Raw genomic sequence first — 9,227 nt, forward strand, 5'->3', positions numbered from 1 at the left:
AGAGGCGCTGCTGCGCCTTCCTCACGATGCTGTCTGTGTGAGTGGACCATTTCAGTTTGTCTGTGATGTGTATGCCGAGGAACTTAAAACTTGCTACCCTCTCCACTACTGTTCCATCGATGTGGATGGGGGTGTTCCCTCTGCTGTTTCCTGAAGTCCACAATCATCTCCTTAGTTTTGTTGACGTTGAGTGTGAGGTTATTTTCCTGACACCACACTCCGAGGGCCCTCACCTCCTCCCTGTAGGCCGTCTCGTCGTTGTTGGTAATCAAGCCTACCACTGTTGTGTCGTCCACAAACTTGATGATTGAATAGGAGGCATGCATGGCCACGCAGTCGTGGGTGAACAGGGAGTACAGGAGAGGGCTCAGAACGCACCCTTGTGGGGCCCCAGTGTTGAGGATCAGCGGGGAGGAGATGTTGTTGCCTACCCTCACCACCTGGGGGCGGCCCGTCAGGAAGTCCAGTACCCAGTTGCACAGGGCGGGGTCGAGACCCAGGGTCTCGAGCTTGATGACGAGCTTGGAGGGTACTATGGTGTTGAATGCCGAGCTTTAGTCGATGAACAGCATTCTCACATAGGTATTCCTCTTGTCCAGATGGGTTAGGGCAGTGTGCAGTGTGGTTGAGATTGCATCGTCTGTGGACCTATTTGGGCGGTAAGCAAATTGGAGTGGGTCAAGGGTGTCAGGTAGGGTGGAGGTGATATGGTCCTTGACTAGTCTCTAGTGTTTAGTGTTTATAACGAATATAGAAACCCCATCTGTCCATTCCATGGTATTAATTTGCTACGTTTACTTTAATATTATCTCATCTGTGGTTTATGTGAGCTGAAATCAACACGCTTTCATAAAGTTTCTGCTAAATTGCATACATTATTAAATTGCATACATTATTAAATTGCATACATTATTAAATGGCATGCTGCATCTTGAAGATGGGGCATGGAAGAAATAGTCAAAGATCATCCTTAGAAATGTCAAACGCTGTTGTTTTTCTTGTGTTGTATTTCTCCTCAACAACCAGTAAGAACAATGTTTCCAGGTTGTACTTGTGAAGAAAAAAAAGTATTTTCAATACTTGGTTAGATTGGTTAGATAATGGTAGCAAAATAATATTCTCCTTGACTGTCATGGTGCTGTTTGTCTGTACTAGGCTCACATTGCAGACTTCCATGGTGCTGTTTGTCTGTACTAGGCTCACATTGCAGACTTCCATGTTGATGTCTGTGTGTACGGAGCTCACAGTCCTGACTTCCTGTGTCTACAGGAACACTCAGGTTGATTCTACCAAATGGTGGACAAGCACTATAATAATCAATTAAATCAAGCTTTATTTCTACATCACATTTATGACGTAATGCAACACAATGCGCTTCACAGGGAAAATACAAATAAAAAACAATACAAATTAAAGCTGAAATATTTACTAATACTAGTATTTAACCTCAGATTATGGCAGGCTATTGCAGAGGCTGGGGGCAAAATAACTAAAGGCTGCCTCTCCATGCTTCTAGGTCCTAGGCTTTGGGGTAGTTAAAGGGCCAGTGCCGTTAAACGGCCGCACGTTGGCAATGTTCCTCAGGTGGTAAAAAGCCATTTTGGTCACATACCTGATGTGTGATTTAAAATGTAGTTCAAAATCCTCTGGTTACACAGAAATGTACAGTTGTGTATCGTGTGCGTAGCAGTGAAAATCAATGCTGTGCTTTCTGATAACGCTGACAAGAGGTAATATATATAAGCTGAACACTACCTGAACCAACATCGAACCCTGTGGTATGTATTTTCTCTTGAGTTCTGTTCACCAAGGGCGACAAATAGGTCTGAAACCAATTTAGAACTGGACCGGAGAGGCCAACCCAGCTCTCCAGTTTGTCCAGAACATCATGGTCAACAGTGCTGTACAGAGGACGTAAATCTAAGATCATGTACCACTTCAACCAAGGTTGTCTCTGTGCTGGGCACGAAAAAACAGATTGGAATTTTTTTCAAAAATACAGTTGGCACTTAAAAAATGATTTACCTGTTTGAACATGAGTTTCTTCAGAATTTTTCTTAAGAATGGAAGGTTGGAGATTGGCTGAAAATTGCTAAGAGCTGAAGAATCTAGATTCCTTTTGTTTAGAAGTGTAAGGACCGACGCCAGGGGTGAGAAGCAGGTACAGGGAGTTGAACATTTAATGAGGAACAGACAGGTAATCGGACAGGAACATCGTAGGCACACGGGTAAACGAGGACATATCACAATCAATGCAAAAGCAGGAAACAGAGTGGGGAACCAGACAGATATAGGGAAGGTCATGACAGAGGTGATTGAGTCCAGGTGAGTCCAATAATCGCTGATGCACATGACGAGGGAAGGTAGGTGTGCGTAATGATGGTGGCAGCAGTGCGTTATGCAGGACAGCCTGGCGCCCTCGAGCACCAGGGGGGAAGAGCGGGAGCGGGAGTGACAAGAAGGGGGTTCACCATAGCAGTGTGCAGTGATGCATCCATCCTCCAGAGCCACGCAGCAGGCCACTCCTCCCCAGCTCTTCTCTACCATCCACGGAGGGTAAAACACTCCTGAGCTCAGCAGAGAGAATTTATGTTAGTTGATGGCTACGCAGCACACCGAGATGGACAGCTGGACATAACATTTCCGATAGGTGGGGATATGATGGCAGAAATTAGGCCAATCTGAATTGATATGTTTTTAGAAAATGGTGAAAAAGTGTTTACTGCAGAGGAATGTAATGGCACCTATTTGAGAAGGCGCGCACACATTCTCTCTCTCTCTCTCTCTCTCTCTCTCTCTCTCTCTCTCTCTCTCTCTCTCTCTCTCTCTCTCTCTCTCTCTCTCTCTCCTCTCTCTCTCTCTCTCTCTCTCTCTCTCTCTCTCTCTCTCTCTCTCTCTCTCTCTCTCTCTCTCTCTCTCTCTCTCTCTCTCTCTCTCTCTCTCTCTCTCTCTCTCTCTCTCTCTCCTCTCTCTCTCTCTCTCTCTCTCTCTCTCTCTCTCTCTCTCTCTCTCTCTCTCTCTCTCTCTCTCTCTCTCTCTCTCTCTCTCTCTCTCTCTCTCTCTCTCTCTCTCTCTCTCTCTCTCTCTCTCTCTCTCTCTCTCTCTCTCTCTCTCTCTCTCTCTCTCTCTCTCTCTCTCTCTCTCTCTCTCTCTGTCTCTCTCTCTCTCTCTCTCTCTCTCTCTGTCTCTCTCTCTCTCTCTCTCTCTCTCTCTCTCTCTCTCTCTCTCTCTCTCTCTCTCTCTCTCTCTCTCTCTCTCTCTCTCTCTGTCTCTCTCTCTCTCTCTATGCAATTTGTTCTCAGTGTGGTGTATTAGAGCTTTGTAAATAGTTTTAAGGTGTGTAATTTGAGCAGATACATGATAAGCCAATGAAGCATGACTCATTTTACAGTGTGCAGAAATTAAGATAAAGTCCTTGAGAAAGCAAATCCAAACTTAACAAAACCCACATAAGCATCTTTGGGAACCCTAATGTAAAGCCCTTTGATAAACACAACTTTACATTTTTCATTTTTGTAACCCCAAACTAATTTACTGTTTATCTTTATGGTTAAGATGCACATAGTTAAGGGGAGTGTTTTCAATTTATATTTCATCAGATGGTTATAGAACAAAATATCCAACTACTGTAGTCCTTGGTGATAAATGTAAACATACATATTATGTTCATATGACTGTCAATCACTGTGTGTGTGCGCGCGCGTGGGTGAGTGTGTAGAATTTGTAGATTTATACCCCCAGATTTGGTGCTATAACTGTGGCAGGCAGGGGAGAGGGGGTATAGACTCGTTGTGCTATGACTCTGGCAGGCAGGGGAGAGGGGGTATAGACTCGTTGTGCTATGACTGTAGCAGGCAGGGGAGAGGGGGTATAGACTCGTTGTGCTATGACTGTGGCAGGCAGGGAGAGGGGGTATAGACTCATTGTGCTATGACTGTGGCAGGCAGGGGAGAGGGGGTATAGACTCGTTGTGCTATGACTGTGGCAGGCAGGGGAGAGGGGGTATAGACTCGTTGTGCTATGACTGTGGCAGGCAGGGGAGAGGGGGTATAGACTCGTTGTGCTATGACTGTGGCAGGCAGGGGAGAGGGGTATAGACTTGTTGTGCTATGACTGTGGCAGGCAGGGGAGAGGGGGTATAGACTTGTTGTGCTATGACTGTGGCAGGCAGGGGAGAGGGGGTATAGACTCATTGTGCTATGACTGTGGCAGGCAGGGGAGAGGGGGTATAGACTCGTTGTGCTATGACTGTGGCAGGCAGGGGAGAGGGGGTATAGACTCATTGTGCTATGACTGTGGCAGGCAGGGGAGGACAAATACCAAACCAACATCCAGACAAAGTACAATATAACTTAAAAACATGCTGTTTCCCATGTAAACACAAATTACTTGTTATAAATCGTAAATCCTAATTCATTGACATTGTTAATTTGCACAGTATTTCCTCCACAGATATCCATATGTAATACGTCAACCTTTGGTATGTAAAACGGCCTGCCTGTCAAAGTAGATCCAGAGGTAATCACTGTAGAGATGTCTTCACAGAGCTGCCTCAGGAGTTTACACAATCAGACAGACATGAAACATGTTCAAGAGGTGAACTCGCCTCAGACTGAGACAGATTGAACTCTCACTGCTATTAAAATCGTCAGCTTTTCCCCGACGGCGAAACAACGAAGCACCTCACAAGTCACCCGTACGAAACATGATACAACAGCCAATACAGTTTTCACACGTGGACCTGATAAACAAAATCAGAAATGTAAACTGAACTCACTCCTGGGACAAAAGGAGCGCAAGGCAATCATGGTGCCAGTCAAACCCTCTCCCTGCCTCAACCCGGGATTGAACCGAGACCCTCTCAATACATTGTCAACAGTCACTTTCGAAGCATCGTTACCTATCGCTCCACAAAAGCTACGGCCCTTGCTAAGCAAGGGAAACAACGACTTCAAGGTGTCAGAGCGAATGACGTCAGCAATTGAAACGCTACTCGTGAGCAATGCTAACTAGCTAGCCATTTCACAACGCTTACACAAAGAAATGAATGAACGGCGCATGTGTGGTATGTCTTTTTAGATAGAATATTTAGGGGTTATATGTCTTTACACTGAGTACACAATGTCTCTTTACATTCATATCCTCTTTAGATTTCAATTCTTTAGGACAATGGCCAGATGACATCAGATGGGGATATGAGAAGACATGCTCAGAACATCTCAGTGGTTCTACACAACACGAAGGATGGTGAGTTGTTTGATACATTGATAATTGGTTTCAATCCTCTAACACTGTATAAACAGATACACTTTATAGACTCATATCCTTCATATCCTCAGCTTTGAGAACAATAGCCAAATTACATCAAATTACTTCAAATCATAGCCAACCCAGGCAACCTGACACCATTGATTGGCTTATTATATAGTAACATGGGGTTGTTGGCTGGTAACTGTTCATGAGACCAAAACAGATCCCTAATGTCGGAGTATGTGTGTATGCGGTAATGGCAGACCTGGGCTGAAATACTATTTGAAATCATTCCAAATAGTTTATCTGTGCTTGATTGAGCTTGCCTGCTGCAATGGAACCAATAGAAACGTAACCAAAAACCCATCTGGCAGTATCAGGCAGGGAAAAGCAAACAACAAAAGTATTAGAACAATTTCAAATAGTATTTGAACCAAGGTCTGGTAGTATGCAGCCATGGACCCCCAGCTGCCCATGCAGTCATCCCTGCCCAGCCTTTCTATGCCTTTCCTCCGGCCGCCATTGCAGCAGCTGAGAATACATTTTGGGAGTGATGCATTCAACAGCTGGTGCTGCCGAGCCCAGGGCTGGTGGAGGTTGACGAGGAGAAGGAGAGACCAGGGGGAACTGTCTGTGGAAACACAGTACATGGAACATGTCTGACTGTAGGCAAGAGGCCAAATGTCTGAGAGGAAGGAACATGGCCTCTTTCTTTCTTTTCTTTCTTTCTTTCTTTCTTTCTTTCTTTCTTTCTTTCTTTCTTTCTTTCTTTCTTTCTTTCTCTCTCTCATCGTTACTCTCTCTTACTCTTTCTCTCTCTCTCCACATACATGAATACACGCCTCCCATCATTCACCCTGCACAGTATATGCTCTGGGAGGCCCTGAGAATAGTTGTGTCTAATAGTTCATGTGCTGCATGTTTTGGAAGACTGAGAAAGACGTTGGCGGGCATTTACAGCCTACAGGTGTTGTCACACTGAGACAATGCACCACTTGTGGTTTTGATCAATTAACTGTTCTTAAAACAAGTTGTGTGAAAACCAGTGGATGGTGAATGCAATCTCTTTTTTCCATTTATGGTCTGCTGTGTTTACAGGATCTGCCAGAACTCTGTGTCAGGTAGTAGAAAAATATGTCTGTTACTAGTGTTTATGGACACAGAACTAAGGCTATGGAAGGAAGAGAAAGAGAGAAACAGAAAGACAGTGTGAGACAGACAGACTAGAGACAGAGAGAAACAGAGAGACAGTGTGAGACAGACAGACTAGAGACAGAGAGAAACAGAAAGACAGTGTGAGACAGAGAGCAACAGAGAGACAGTGTGAGACAGACAGACTAGAGACAGAGAGAAACAGAGAGACAGTGTGAGACAGACAGACTAGAGACAGAGAGAAACAGAGAGACAGTGTGAGACAGACAGACTAGAGACAGAGAGAAACAGAGAGACAGTGTGAGACAGACAGACTAGAGACAGAGAGACAGTGTGAGACAGACAGACTAGAGACAGAGAGAAACAGAGAGACAGTGTGAGACAGACAGACTAGAGACAGAGAGAAACAGAGAGACAGTGTGAGACAGACAGACTAGAGACAGAGAGAAACAGAGAGACAGTGTGAGACAGACAGACTAGAGACAGAGAGAAACAGAGAGATAGCGTGAGACAGAGACAAAGAGATACAGAGACAACATTAGGCAGACCGACTAGAGACAGAGAGATACACACAGACTAGAGACAGAGACAGCGTGAGCAAGAAGACTAGAAACAGAGACATACAGAGAGACAGCATGAGAGACACACTAGAGACAGAAAGATACAGCGAGACAGCGTGAGCCAGAAGACTAGAGACAGAGAGATACAGAGAGACAGCGTGAGACAGAAGACTAGAAACAGAGAGACACAGAGGGACAGCATGAGACAGACAGACTAGAGACGGAGATACAGAGATACAGAGAGACAGCGTGAGACAGAAGACTAGAAACAGAGAGACACAGAGGGACAGCATGAGACAGACAGACTAGATACATAGATGAGTCATAATGAAAGGTATTATATTCTGTATAAGTCATAATGAATGGTATTATATACTGTATAAGTCATAGTGAAAGGTATTATATACTGTATTAGTCATAATGAAAGGTATTAGATACTGTATAAGTCATAATGAATGGTATTATATACTGTATAAGTCATAATGAAAGGTATTATATACTGTATAAGTCATAATGAAAGGTTTTAGATACTGTATAAGTCATAATGAAAGGTATTATATACTGTATAAGTCATAATGAAAGGTGTTATATACTGTATATAATTGAAAACAGGCTACCTGAATATGGTTCTAAATCAGGGACAATGATTGACAGCTACCTCTGATTGAGAACCATACCAGACCAAACACAGAAATAGAAAAATATAGAAAAACTAACATAGACAACCCACCCAACTCACGCCCTGATCATACTAAAACAAAAGACAAAACAAAGGAACTAAGGTCAGAACGTGACAATTAGATACTGTGTAAGTCATAATGAAAGGTGTTATATACTGTATAAGTCATAATGAAAGGTATTAGATACTGTATAAGTCATAATGAAAGGTATTAGATACTGTGTAAGTCATAATGAAAGGTTTTAGATACTGTATAAGTCATAATGAAAGGTATTATATACTGTATAAGTCATAATGAAAGATATTATATACTGTGTAAGTCATAATGAAAGCTATTAGATACAGTGTAAGTCATAATGAAAGGTAATCAACACTATATAAGTCATAATTAAAGGGAGGTAGTAGATGTGGAAGGGAGAGAGAGAGAGAGAGAGAGGGGAGAGAGAGAGGGAGGGAGAAAGAGGGAGCGAGAGAGAGAGGGAGAAAGACGGAGAGAGACAGTAAATATGTGTAAGACAAAAATAATTGTGTTCAGAAAAGGTCCAGTTGTCAGCACCACTAATAAATATTCCATCCAGACACTGTTGCCCTAGAGCACACAAACTATACATACCTCGGCCTAAACATCAGCGCCACAGGTAACTATACAGGTAAACATTCCAGGTAACAAAGCTAAACTGACCACAGGTAATCCACAAAGCTCCTGACAGAAACAAGGCCAGAAGGGCCTTCTATGCCATCAAAAGGAACATCAAATCTGACATACCAATTAGGATCTGGCAAAAAATACTTGAATCAGTTATAGAACTCATTGCCCTTTATGGTTGTGATGTCTGGGGTCCGCTCACCAAACAATAATTCACAAAATTGGACAAACACCAAATTGAGACTCTGCATGCAGAATTCTGCAAAAATATATTTTGTGTACAAAGTAAAACACCAAATAATGCATGCAGAGCAGAATTAGGTCTATATCCGCAAATTGTCAGAATCCAGAAAAGAGCCTGTAAATTCTACAACCACCTAAAAGGAAGTGATTCCCAAAACATCCATACTGTAACAAAGCCATCACCTACAGAGAAATGAACCTGGAGAAGAGCCCCCTAAGCAAGCTGGTCCTGGGGCTCTTTTCAGGGCTCCAGAGTGGCGCAACAGTCTAACGTGCTGCATCTCAGTGCTAGAGGCGTCACTACAGACCTTGGTTCGATTCCAGGCTGAATCACAAACAGTCATGATTGGGAGTCCCCTAGGGCGGTGCACAATTGGCCCAGCATTGTCTGGGTTTGGCTGGGGTAGGCTGTCATTGTAAATAAGAAGTTGTACTTAGCTTGTTAAATAAAGGTTCAATAAAAATAACAAAAACACAAACAGACCCCACAGAGCCCCAGGACAGCAAAACAATTAGACTCAACCAAACCAAAAGAAAAAGATAATTACTTGACACATTGGAAATAATTTACAAAAAAAACAGAGCAAACTAGAATGCTATTTGGCCCTAAACAGAGAGTACACAGTGGCAGAATACCTGACCACTGTCACTGACCCACAATTAAGGAATTCTTTGACTATGTACAGACTCAGTGAGC

General features: G+C 43.4%; 1 long non-coding RNA gene across 1 annotated transcript in view; it reads right to left on the minus strand.

Moving 5' to 3' along the window:
• Positions 1 to 748: 748 nt before the first annotated feature.
• The window catches only part of LOC112217879, a 72,605-nt gene continuing 64,126 nt past the window's right edge, over positions 749 to 9,227 (minus strand). Inside the window, exon 3 of the long non-coding RNA XR_002948524.2 lies at positions 749 to 2,567. This is a non-coding gene — a long non-coding RNA (uncharacterized LOC112217879). The remainder of the gene's footprint in view (positions 2,568 to 9,227) is intronic.

Source organism: Oncorhynchus tshawytscha, linkage group LG18 (assembly GCF_018296145.1).
Source record: "Oncorhynchus tshawytscha isolate Ot180627B linkage group LG18, Otsh_v2.0, whole genome shotgun sequence".
Lineage (NCBI taxonomy): Eukaryota > Metazoa > Chordata > Actinopteri > Salmoniformes > Salmonidae > Oncorhynchus > Oncorhynchus tshawytscha.